The following is a 13,537-nucleotide window of genomic DNA, read 5'->3' as shown; positions in this document are numbered from 1 at the left end:
AGATCAAGGAAGAAATTAAAAACTTCCTGGAAACCAATGAAAATGAACACACAACAACACAAAATCTATGGGATGCAGCGAAAGCAGTTCTGAGAGGGAAGTTCATAGCACTACAGGCCTACCTCAAAAAACAAGAAAAATTTCTAATTGACTGTCTAACCTCACAACTTAAAGAATTAGAAAGCAAACAAAAAGAAAACCCCAGAGCAAGTAGAAGGAAGGAAATAGTAAAGATCAGAGCAGAAATAAATGACATAGAGACCAAAAAAACAATTCAAAGGATCAATGAAACAAAGAGCTGGTTTTTCGAAAAGATAAACAAGATAGATGGACCCTTAGCTAGACTCACCAAGAAACAAAGAGAGAGAACCCAAATACACAAAATCAGAAATGAAAGAGGAGAAGTAACAACCAACACCACGGAAATACAAAAGATCGTTAACAACTACTATGAACAACTATATGGCAACAAATTCGACAATCTCAGCGAAATGGACAAATTTCTAGAAACACACAGTCTCCCAAAACTATTCCCGGAAGAGATAGAAAACTTGAACAGACCAATAACAACTAAGGAAATTGAAGAGGTAATCAAGACTCTCCCAGCAAACAAAAGCCCAGGCCCAGATGGTTTCACAGGGGAGTTTTACCGAACATTCAAAAAAGAACTAAAACCCATTCTCCTCAAACTATTTCAAAAAATTCAAGAAGAAGGAAGACTTCCAAACACATTCTATGAGGCCAGCATAATTCTAATTCCAAAACCAGAAAAAGACACTACGAAGAAAGAAAACTACAGGCCAATATCCCTGATGAACATAGACGCCAAAATCCTGAACAAAATACTAGCAAATTGGATCCAGAAATACATCAAAAAAATTATTCACCACGACCAAGTGGGATTCATTCCAGGGATGCAAGGCTGGTACAATATTCGCAAATCAATAAACGTGATACACCACATAAACAAAATGAAGAATAAAAACCACATGACCATATCAATAGATGCTGAAAAAGCATTCGACAAAATCCAGCATCCATTTCTGATAAAAACGCTCAGCAATGTAGGAATAGAGGGATCATATCTCAACATAATAAAGGCCATATATGAAAGACCTACAGCCAACATCATACTCAATGGACAGAAACTAAAAACATTTCCATTAAGAACAGGAACAAGACAGGGATGTCCACTTTCGCCACTCTTATTTAACATGGTACTGGAAGTCTTAGCCACAGCAATCAGACACGAAGAAACAATAAAAGGGATCCAAATTGGAAAGGAGGAAGTGAAACTGTCATTATTTGCAGATGACATGATATTGTACATAGAAAACCCTAAAGACTCCATCAAAAATCTATTAGACTTAATAAATGAATTTGGCAAAGTAGCAGGATACAAAATTAACGTCAAGAAATCGACGGCATTCTTGTACATCAATGATGAACTCACAGAAAGAGAAACTGAAAAAACAATCCCATTTACCATTGCTCCAAAAAAATTATGATACCTAGGAATAAACTTAACCAAAGAAGTAAAGGACCTATTTGCAGAAAACTACAGGTCATTGAAAAAAGAAATAGAGGAAGATATAAAAAAGTGGAAGCACATACCCTGTTCATGGATTGGAAGAATTAACATAATTAAAATGTCCATACTACCCAAAGCAATCTATAGATTCAATGCAATCCCCATCAAAATACCAACGACATATTTCATAGAACTAGAACAAATACTTCAAAAGTTCATATGGAACCAAAAAAGACCCCGAATAGCCACAGCAATCTTGAAAAAGAAGAACAAAGTTGGAGGGATCACAATACCAGATATCAGGTTATACTACAAAGCGACTGTAACCAAAACAGCCTGGTACTGGCACAAGAACAGGCATATAGACCAGTGGAACAGAACTGAAAACCCAGAAACGGACCCAAGGCAATACGCTCAATTAATATTTGACAAAGGTGGCAAGAGCATACAGTGGAGTAAAGACAGCCTCTTTAATAAATGGTGTTGGGAAAATTGGACAGCTACATGCAAAAAAATGAAACTAGACCATCAACTTACACCATACACAAAAATAAACTCAAAATGGATAAAAGACTTAAATGTGACCCGTGAATCCATAAAAATTCTAGAAGAAAATGTAGGCAACAAAATTTCGGACATCATACGGAGCAGAATTTTCACTGATACATCACCTAAGGCAACAGAAATAAAGGAGAAAATGAACACATGGGACTACATCAAACTAAAAAGCTTCTGCACAGCAAAAGAAACAATCATCAAAATGGAAAGGCAACCCACTGTATGGGAGAACATCATTGCCAATGATGTATCAGATAAGGGGTTAATTTCCAATATATACAGAGTGCTCATACAACTCCACAAAAGGAAGACAAAGAACCCAATTAAAAAATGGGCAGAGGAGCTGAATAGACACCTCTCCAAACAGGACATACAAATGGCCAAGAGACATATGAAGAAATGCTCAACATCACTAATCATGAGAGAGATGCAAATTAAAACAACAATGAGGTATCACCTCACACCTGTCAGAATGGCCGCCATCAACAAATCATCAAACAACAAGTGTTGGCGAGGGTGTGGAGAAAAGGGGACTCTAATACACTGCTGGTGGGAATGCAGACTGGTGCAGCCGCTATGGAAAACAATATGGTGCTACCTCAAAAAATTAAAAATTGAACTTCCATTTGACCCAGTGATCCCACTGCTGGGAATATACCCTAAGAAGCCTGAAACACCAATCAGGAAGAATATATGTACCCCCATGTTCATAGCAGCACTATTTACAATAGCTAAGATCTGGAAACAGCCCAAGTGTCCACCAGTAGACGAATGGATCAAAAAGCTGTGGTACATATACACAATGGAATACTATGCAGCGGTAAGAAAGAAAGATCTCTTATCCTTTGAGACGACATGGAGGGACCTGGAAAGTATTATCCTAAGTGAAAGAAGCCAAGCAGAAAAAGACAAATACCATATGATCTCACTTATATACGGAATATAATGAACATAACAGTCTGAGGAATACAGCAGACCCAGACACATGGAAGTAGGGCACAGACTGACATCCCCCAGAAGAGGGGATGGGGGGTGGGGGGGTGGGAAGAGATAAGCCACAGAACTTATATGCATGTATGCATGACCAATGGACATGGACAACTAAGCCGGGGACAGGGTGGAGGGGGGGGGGGGGTGCCAATGGGGTAAAAAGGTAAAATATCTGTAACAAAAAAATAAATAAATAAAAAAAATTCAAAAAAAAAAAAAATGTATGATAAGAACATTCACTTCCCTGGGCTGCTGAAAGGTAAGAAGAAGCTCACCCTCCCGGGTTTATATGTGTATTCGCTTGTCTTCTCTTAGCTGGTCTGTCCCCGTCAATGGGCATATCCTCAGACACCCACTGGCACAACAAGCATGGCCTGGCCCAGGGAAATCCTGATATGCAATCACATTCCTCTTGAATCGAGAGGAGGAGTGAAGCCCAGCACAGAATGTAAGGTTGCTGCAAAGGTAGAAAGCACTGTGTGGACACTGTCTGGGTCAGCAGCAATGACAGGCCTTGTCCTGGAACTGTGCAACTTCCTGCCAAGTCCACTAAACGACCTTCCTTACCCAAAGAGAGGGCTGCTCAGGCAGAGGGCGGAGCCAGCAAAGGTCTCTGAAAGCAGACCGAAGGGAGTGAAGCTATAGGGAGTAGCCTAGCATGACCCAGCCCTGAGGCCGAGGAGGCTTGCTGGCTGCCAGTTCGCCATCTGCCATGCCTGAAAAGGCACCTGTCTGGGAATCAGGAGGCTTCAGTTTATGTTCCAATTTTCCTGCTGGCTCTTGTGACCTTGGAGCCAGGCAAATCAACCCTGTACAATTCTGTTTACCCATCAACAATAAGTCTGGGACATGGCCATGATAAAAATACAAACCAAACTCAACAGCACTGCTTTGACCACTGCCAATACTCAAAATCAATTACACAGCTTCAAACTACCACTGCAAAGCAATTCAGATCTATCTCTGGAGAGGCCATGTACCTTTTCCAGCCTGACCCCTACGACCTCCTAACGGCCTTTGTTTCCCGTTTCTCTCCAGAATCCTGCACAGCAACAGCTTCCATATCAGACACTCTCCTATGTCCTCCCACTGACCCTTCAGACCTAGATCTCCCAACCATGCCCACTGTTAACATCCTTGCTAGCTCATCACCCTTCCCAACTAGCATAATCCTTTAACCCGATGAAAACATCTTTAAGAATTTATTCTAGTTATAAAAATTAATGAAAGAGGCCCAGCTGGTGTGGCTCAGTGGTTGAGTGTAGCCCCTTGCACCAAGAGGTCACTGGTTTGATCCCCGCTTGGGGCACATGCCCAGGTTGTGGGCCAAATCCCCAGTGGGGGATATGCAGGAGGCGGCCAACTGATGTTCTCTCTCATCGATGTTTCCATCTCTCTCTCCCCCTCCCTTCCTCTCTCTCTAAAATTAATAAAGAAAAAAAAATTTGATTAATCAAAGAGGAAAAATAAAAACAGGAAACACCCTACTTTTTCAGTGTCCTCTCAAATCACACTCCTCTCCCACCCAGGACTATTCACCTTATTATCTGCACAACAAACAAACGGGGTATCTAGAAATGTGGCAGTAAAGACCCTTGATCGGACACTCTTCACGTCCCATTTTACTCTATATTGTTCAACCAGCTTTCAAGTTCCACGCTGGCTAGTTGCATTGCACCTGTGAGTGAAGTGGTTTCTCTTGCGTGGGTCTGCCTGCTGCAATTCCACTTGATAGTGGCTTTCAGAAGGAACTTCTACCTTTACTTCCGTCGGTGGGAATGAGAAGAGGAGTAGAGACAATGATTGGACCTGGAATAGAAGGGGTGCCTTGGCCCCTGAATGGCTCATCTCTATCAAGGACAGTAAAAAGTAGCTAGAAAGGTGCCTGGTTAATTATTGCTTAATTACAATGCTCTAACCTGAGTTGGTGTTATCAGGTCCTTGTGGTATCCTTTGACAGTGTTTGTATCCTCTGTTCTGCTGGAACTAGAGCACCCGGATGATCCTATCACAGTGAAAGCTGCAGCTGACCGCCCTTTAGTGCGAATGGAGGTGCAACTGAGTGCACCGCAAACTAGTGACGGCACCTCCCCTGCAGGTGTGGGAGGCAGGGCTGTGCACCTGGCTTTCCAGCCTCGCCTTCCTTTCCTGCTCTTTGAGAGAGAAGAACATTAAAGTAACAGGATGAGTTTTTGTAAAGGGCTACCAAGTCCAATAAATCTTAGACACCAAATTTCCCTATGAAGAGGGGTGTTCTTTGGGGATCATTTTAATGCAAACATCAATCATTTCCCAACTTACCTTTCCTAACCAGTCATATCAAAAACTTTTTTTTTTCCTCTTTGTTAAAGGACATCCCAAGCACTGGAATACCGTAATTCTCTAACTTGAATGCTGTTGTCACCTGTGATTCTAAAATTATCTTACTCTACAAAAACAAATTATGGGTTGACAATTCAAGTGTCAAGAAAAACAAAGATTCTGGCATTCAGTATACATTGGTTGAGAATGAAGATGGTGATGATTATTTAAATAATAGCTATCATGAGTATCAAATACCGTATTTTGAGAGGACTTAAGCTCTGGCAGGTTTGCCTCAGCAGTTAGAGCGTTGGCCCTCGGACCAGTGAGTCATGGGCTCCATTCCAGTCAAGGGCATGTACCTCGGTTGTGGTTCATCTCCAGCCTTGGTTGGGGTCATGTGGGAGGCAACCAACTGATGGGTCTCTCTCACATCAATGTTTCTCTCTCTTTCTCCAACCCACCCTCTAACCCCCTCTGAAAATAAATGGAAAAATATCCTTGGGAGAGGATTTTAAAAAACTATAGATATTCTAAGTAGCATGTGGCTACATATATGTCATTTCTGCAAGTAATTCCTCCAGAACGAAGTCCTTATCACCTTGATTGTATAATCTTACTCGATTATTGACTTTAGTAATAAGTGTACATTTTAAAAAATTATTTTATTGATTTTTTTTTACAGAGAGAAGAATGGAAAGGGAAAGGGAAGGAGACAGAAACATTGATTGGCTGCCTAATGCACAACCCCTACTGGGGATTGAGCCTGCAAGCCGGGCATGTGCCCTGACCAGGAATCGAACCACTGACCTCTTGATGGTACGTGGGACAATGCTCAATCCACTGAGCCATACTGCCCAGGCATAAATATACATTTTTAAAAATATATTATCAACTATCAAGATAAACTTGAGGGTCATTTATACTATTCAGCTACTCAGATCTGAAATTAACACAAAAGAGGTCAGATCATACCATGGTATTAAATAGTTTTCCTTCCTAAATTATGATTAAATCTATTGCTCTGTGTTTGATATTCTTTCTCACCATGACTATGTTGCCCACACTTTCTGGAATGTCTGAATCTTCTATTTTGAATTGATAAAATCATATGTATAGCTCAAACACAAAGAAAAAGATTTCAAACTATATGTAAGCTAAGACAATATAAAACAAACAAGCATTTAGCTTTACTAAATTCATTAAATGGCAAAACAATGTTGAGTTAGCTACTTGGTATTTTATGGAAAAGAGCCTTTTGTTAAAATAAAACAAAAGAAAAAACACCACAGTTTGTCTTCTCTGTCTGGATGTATTGGGAATGCTTTATTCAGAATTTCCTGTTTAAAACTAAAACAGACAGCCCTGGCCAGTTTGGCTCAGCGGTTGGAGCATCGGCCTGCGGTCTAGAGAGACCCGGGTTCGGTTCCCGCTAAGGGCATGTACCTTGGTTGCAGTTTGTCCCCGGCCCTGGTTGGGTTGTGTGGGTGGCGACCACTTGATGTGTCCCTTTCACGTCGATGTTTCTCTCTCTCTCTCCTTCCCACTCTATCTGAACAAAATATCGAAAAATGTCCTCGGGTGAGGATAAAAAAAAAAATTAAAACTAAAACAGACATAAGTACACAGAAAATAGCAAACTCCTTAATATTTTGCATGATATAAACATAACAAAAATACACTTTTAACAACTATATTTCATAGATGCCTGGTTATCAGCCAATCCATTCTTTTTATTTATTTTTTAATGACAGGCTTCTGAAAAAGGAATTATGATTTCTATGCAGCTGGTATCTTGGAGGAACCAAAGATGTATGTGAAATGTTGCTTGTAGTCAAGCATGGGTCCATCAACCAGCTTCTGTAATTCCAAAAGACTGATCTTTGAAATGGATTTGTTGGCAACACCTGGCCAAACCTGAATTCATTTAGCAGCAAAACCTAACCTGAGCAGATAGGAGGCTGTTCATAGGCTTTATTTACACCACTTCATGTGAATATTTATGTATTCTGCTACAGATATATTAAAGTGTTTGATGATGGAGTATTTTCTCAGCCCTATTAGATGAGCTACTAAATGTAGGCACATGCACTGAATTCTGAGATACATCTGATCTCAAGATTTGGATAGGAAATGGTGGGCCTGGATTAAGTTCAATAAACCCACACTGTGCTGTTTTGAGCACTATTCGAGGTAAATGGGACATCGCCTACATTCTCATCACCTAAACCCATCATTTCCTGAACTCATTATCCTCTGTAACTGGATTCTCCTAATGACTTTCTTCCTTTTCTTAATAAGATAGTTACCCCTTTAAGTCACCCAGCCCAATCTTCCTAGTCACCTGTAACTTCTCTCTCAATCTCATATCCCATTAGTGGCTGAAGCCTCACAGGCTCCATGTACCCCATCCTGCTGCCCACTGGCCCACGCCTACTCCAGCCGGACCTGGGCAGCCTCAAGCCTGAATGGCTGCAAGAGGCTCCAAAAACACTTCCTACCTCCTTTCTGCTCCCGAACCTCTCCCTCCCCAGTTCCCACTAGATTCTAAGTTAATCTTGTCATCTTCCTCTATCTAGTTGGAATACTTTCCTTGATTCAAATGCCACAGTGGAAGAGATAAAATCCAAAGTATGAGACTGGCATTGAAAAACCAAAGGATTTAGACTCGACCTACCTTTCCACTGCATCTCCTGCTCTTTCCTAACAGACGCCTTTAACTCTAGTCAAAAAGATCATGACCTCCGTTTTCCTCACTTCAAAAAAAGCTGTTGTTCTTATCTCTTTTGCTCACAGCATCTACCCCATGACCTGAAATTTGTAATGAACTCTTTACATTATATCTGACTATTGTGCTTCAGACTCATCTCACCTTGGCAGCAAAGTTTTCTTTCGCCTTCCTGGCCCACCATGATCTCTCTTCTTAAATTCCCACAGCTCTCATGGTCTGTGCCATTCATTTTAATACTTGCTATGCACTTTCTTGAATTATCAGAGTAATTAATTTTTCATGCATATGTATCTTGTCTCTTTAACCAGATTTTAAATTCCTTAAGGGCAGAGACCACATTTTATGAATTAACAAATGAATACCCTTCCACATCTTACAATAAAAAGGCAACACTGGCAAAGTCCACATGAAAAAAGGAATATTAATATTTCTTCATTCAAATTTATCAAATACCACTATGTTCCTGGCATTGTTTTAGGCACTGAGGATTAAATGATAAGCAATACAACAAAGTCCCTGCCCTCATGAGACTTATAATATGGCTAAAGAACCAGACATTACATTATAAATAACCATATAAATAAATGTATGTGTTTCAGGTGGAAAAAACTATGTAATATTAAGAGATTCAGAATTGTCATCATACGCTATAGCTGCCAGCTCATTCTGGGTTGGCCTTCCCTCCATTCGTGTTTTTTTTAAATGCAATTAGTAGAGGCTCTCTGTTCATATTAGAAAACAAAAAGAAAGGGAAGACAAATAGCAGAAGCAGTTTGTTGGAGAAATATACATTTGTCTCAATTTTGATGTTCTATGATTCATCCTTGGATAAAGTTACTCAATCAGAAAGCATTACTTAGACCTTGATCACTTTGCCCTTCATAGAATTATTTTCAGGGACTAACAACATCACAGAACTGCTTTTATGCTCAAAAGTCATACTCTAAATTTTGTGAAAGTTGCATTGAGACACAACAGTATGAAGTCATTTCTGTATTCCACTTCACTATTCAGTGTCCCCTGTACAAAGCAAAGCAAAGCAAAAAACAAATAAACAAGAAACTCTTTACCAGAATTTAGGGCAAGAAAATCCCAGAATTTAGTGCAAAGAAAAATTCCCCTGTTAAAATGGTAATTTTACTCATTTCTGATATTCAAAATTATGTAATATATCACATTTCCCCTTTTTATCCCAGCTCCAAGAAAGCTCAAAGCCAACAAGGTAACACAACTCATTAAATCAAAACATATTTTATCTTCCCTGTCTTCTGTGGTCCTCATTTTCTAGTCTTATTGTATTAAGCAAATGTGTTGTAAATCATTTAAATTCCTTTTTGGAATCAAAATTATTTCTTGAATAAGCTCCAATAAATTAAATTTCCCTTTGTATATAAGTCTTATCATCAGTATAATACTTTTGGACTTATCTATTTATGGATAGCTCTAATGTATAATCCTCCAAGGCTAGGAAGCCTTATTTGAACACAGGCTTGTTTTGTTGTTGTTGTTGTTGTTGTTGTTGTTGTTGTTGTTTTAATGGACTCTACCAAACACATGGAAAATAGAAGCATTGGAAGAATATAAACTGACATTCCAATGCAATTCAACTTTCATAAATCCTAATATAATACTTAACAAGATTCAGCATTAATCCTAAAGAAACTTTTCTATTATACATCAATTCTGATCTCACATTTGATCCTACATTATTTTCAACATTTGGGAAATTTGGGATTTGTGACCAATCTTAAATCATAAACATTTAGTGCTAATATGCAGGAAAACTAACTCTCACATTTTTCCAGTCGTGAAGGGGAGAGAGAGATAATTTAAAATGCACCTACTCAGCCCTGGCCGGTTTGGCTCAGCGGTTAAAGTGTCAGCCTGCGGTCCAGAGAGACCCGGGTTCGGTTCCCGCTAAGGGCACGTACTTCGGTTGCAGTTTGTCCCCGGCCCTGGTTGGTCGTGCGGGTGGCAGCCACTCGATGTGTCCCTTCACATCGATGTTTCTTTCTCTCTCTCTCTTCCTCTCTCTCCCTCCCACTCTATCTGTACAAAAAATGGAGAAATGTCCTCGGGTGAGGATTATAAAATGCACCTACTCATCTGTGTGTCTGATAACATGGAATTTCCAATTTGCATGATTCACCATTTTTAATTGGAACAATACCTACTACAAATTATAAACCATGACAGAGTTTCATGTTGTTGACTAAAATAGCCCCCAAATTGTAATATTTATATAACATTAAAAGATAAAACTTATAACCAATGAACTGGATTAGATCATATGCTCACTGAACATTCATTCTTCCTCATGCCTGCTTAAAATTGGCAACATTGTGTTGTCCTTTCAAAGTCTATAAAGAAGAGACTGCCCATCATAAAATAAATGAGGGAAGACTCACAAGTTAATTATATAAAAAGGGCAATGAAAAGGGTAGTGGCGTTTTATTTAATGTTTTTCCTTGTCATTTCATAAGAGAATGACCAAAAAAACTGTTCAATTGATCTCACAAAATGATTATTTTGTAAACCATTCCATTTTTCTGTAACAAAAATTTGTGTGCTTGTAACTAACAATTTCCTCCTCTCAACATACACACACCACCACTACCATCACCTACCACAAGCTTCCATCTACAAAGTGTTAAAGGTATAAATATGGCCCTTAAAAAATGAAGTACATGTAAGTGCCAATGATTTGGAAACAAAGGTGGAAACATCTATCACATGCCAAGCCAGTAAGAAAAAGGCATATGCTTGCATTGAATTCTGGATTCTTTTCCAAAATGTTGCATGGCTGCCAATTTCTGAGTACCCTGATGTATGTGACGTACTCTCCCTGGTGCCTGCGGATAAAAGTGGAAGCCAGGGGGAAGGCAACAGACAGAGGGAGTTAAAGAAAGCATCCCGGAGGACATAATGCTTGAACTTGGATGTGAAGGAGAAAGCGAAATTAGCCATCTTAACAAGGAGAGGATGAGCGCGATGAGTATGGGACGGCAACCATGCAAAGGCACAGAAGCGTGAGAGGACATGAGAGACTATTTCTGAGCAACTGGAGTCTCTTATTTAAGTCACAGATTAAAAAACCTTCAGTGAGGCTGTCTTTCTTCTATATCTTTTTTTTTTTTTATCCTCACCTGAGGACATTTTTCCATTTTTTTGTTCAGATAGATTGGGAGGGAGAAAGAGGGAGAGAGTAACATCGACATGAAAGGGACACATTGAGAGGCTGCCTCCCACATGACCCAACCAGGGCTGGGGACAAACTGCAACCAAGGTACATGCCCTTAGCGGGAACCAAACCCAGGTCTCTCTGGACCGCAGGCCGATGCTCTAACCGCTGAGCCAAACCAGCCAGGGATCTTCTATATCTTTATCTACACTTCATTCTGGCTTCTTGCCCATGGGTTGGAGAATCAGCAAATAATTCTGCACAGTGTAGAATGTCAAGAGACCAGGTTGAAAGTCAGGCAGGAGTAAATCATAGAAAGCTTTGATATCAATGAGAGGAGTTAAGACTATTCTGTAAATCACAGGAAACATTTAGCCATGTAGAAAAATTACTCCAGTAGCAAAATCTAGAATGAATTGTGGAAGAGAACACAATGAGAAGCAAATGAGTAAGAGCTTATGAATGAAGGAAGAAAGAATGGCCATAAAGGAAGATGAAGGGGAGGCCATAGGAGAAGTCAAGTTTCAAGTTTATTAGACAATTCAATCAGGAGTCTAGGTATCCACTTACCATCAAAATTTGCAAAAGGTTATCATTGCTTCTCTGACACCCCATATAATTTCACAGACTTTCAGTAAGAAAAAAAGAAAAGTGCTGTATTGCCAAACAGAAGTGATAAAGCTGACTATATTATAGAATCAGTAAGCAAAATACATAAGTAAATGAATAAATAAAAAGACCCACTTCTGCACTGTTTTAAAATAATTTGTACGCAATATACCACTTGAAATATAAAGTGACTTTTCAGGGCTGAATTATTTACGCCAGAGAATTAAAAAGTAAGCTATTTCTAAAATTTGATTGTAGTATAAGGGATAAGACTTTGCAATGGAATAACTGAACAAAATGTAGCAATTACAAAACCAAATGATGCACCCTTGTTATTAATACCATAACCCTGACCATATGATTCTCAATCAATCTTTAATACAGGCAGAAAGTTTTTCTCCAAACTGGATTTTTGGTCTAAATTTGCCTTAATTTCCTACACTGAGCAAATTTCCTGAATGAGTGACAAACATATCCAGCCATTGCTTGTAATGGATATCTATTGCTTTTTTCTGCCTAGCACCCTCCACCCATTTTTGGAAACTGACCCTTTCCCCCATGCTCACCCCCACATTTAAATTCTTCTATCCATATATTTACTATGCAGGACACCATGCTTGTTCAGTGTTTGACAGATGGCCCACTGACACCCAGTTCCCAGGTATCCTCTGGATCAATGACCTTCCTCACCACTCTCTAAAGATCACACCCAGTTGGGAATCACCCCCCAAAATGGCTGTAATTCTGTTACAACATGTTATCTGACAACAGCCATCAGTCCTTCCCCTCTTTCGACTCTTATTTCACCTGTTGAATTTCATCCAAATCGTCAGGTTCTTGCCCACTCCTCCCAGACCATCACCTTCCCCACCACTGTTCCATATCTGGCCAGAAGCCTCTCTTAATCAAATCAGTAACTCTTTTATTAGAACCCTCCATTTATGTTTCATCCTTTGTTTCCAAAACAGCAAGCCTGAGCAGTCCCTGCCCAGATGAATCATTCTCAAATTCTGTTCCAGGTGACTGAGCCCTCATAGAGACAACTGCTCAACAATTCAGACTGGTGTATTTCAGAGTTACAGCAGCTAACCTCAACATCTCTCAGTGGTCATCAGTAACCCTTTCATTTGTCCCTACTCTGCTTCCACACTCCCTCGGATCGATGTTCCAAACCTTGACCACTTTCTTAAATCCCTTGCATCATCCAACCTCTCCATCTTTATCTTTAGCTCTTCCTGCTGTGTAGAGATATAGAGGTCACCAGATGGCAGCAGTCACCTCTCTGCTCCTCCACTTCAAACACAACCTGTACCTCATTTATGACTATTTCTGAGGAATGGGGGTCTCTCCTCCTGTCCTCTTTAAAGCCACTAGTTCTACCTGTGTCCTACATCACAGACCAAAGAAACCTTCAGAGATGCTGTCTTTCTTCTATGTCTTCACCTGCACTTCAGTCTAGCTCCTTCCCCTACAACAAGCAGATCAATCAGTCTCACTCCTCAAATAAAACCACCCACACCAACAACACTGACAGAAATCTACCCTTGGTCCTTCCATTTTTAGCTACTTCCCTTTGCCTTCTTCCATTTCCTCACCAAAGTCCTTGAGACTACATATATATGATGAAATATGTACA

General features: G+C 39.9%; 1 protein-coding gene across 6 annotated transcripts in view; it reads right to left on the bottom strand.

Annotated features, from left to right (window-relative positions):
- The window catches only part of TMEM117 (transmembrane protein 117), a 432,215-nt gene that overhangs the window by 408,526 nt on the left and 10,152 nt on the right, over positions 1 to 13,537 (bottom strand). Inside the window, exon 2 of one of the 6 annotated variants that reach the window (XM_036252709.1) lies at positions 4,999 to 5,232. The exons of 4 other annotated variants lie outside the window; for them this stretch is intronic. The gene's annotated coding sequence lies outside the window, so the exon portion shown is untranslated. The remainder of the gene's footprint in view (positions 1 to 4,998; positions 5,233 to 13,537) is intronic. One more of the 6 variants, XM_036252710.1, reaches the window with a different exon arrangement.

Source organism: Molossus molossus, unplaced genomic scaffold, assembly GCF_014108415.1.
Source record: "Molossus molossus isolate mMolMol1 unplaced genomic scaffold, mMolMol1.p scaffold_m16_p_10, whole genome shotgun sequence".
Lineage (NCBI taxonomy): Eukaryota > Metazoa > Chordata > Mammalia > Chiroptera > Molossidae > Molossus > Molossus molossus.
The sequence above is the reverse complement of the archived record's forward strand: the minus strand, read 5'-3'. Positions and strand labels throughout refer to the sequence as shown.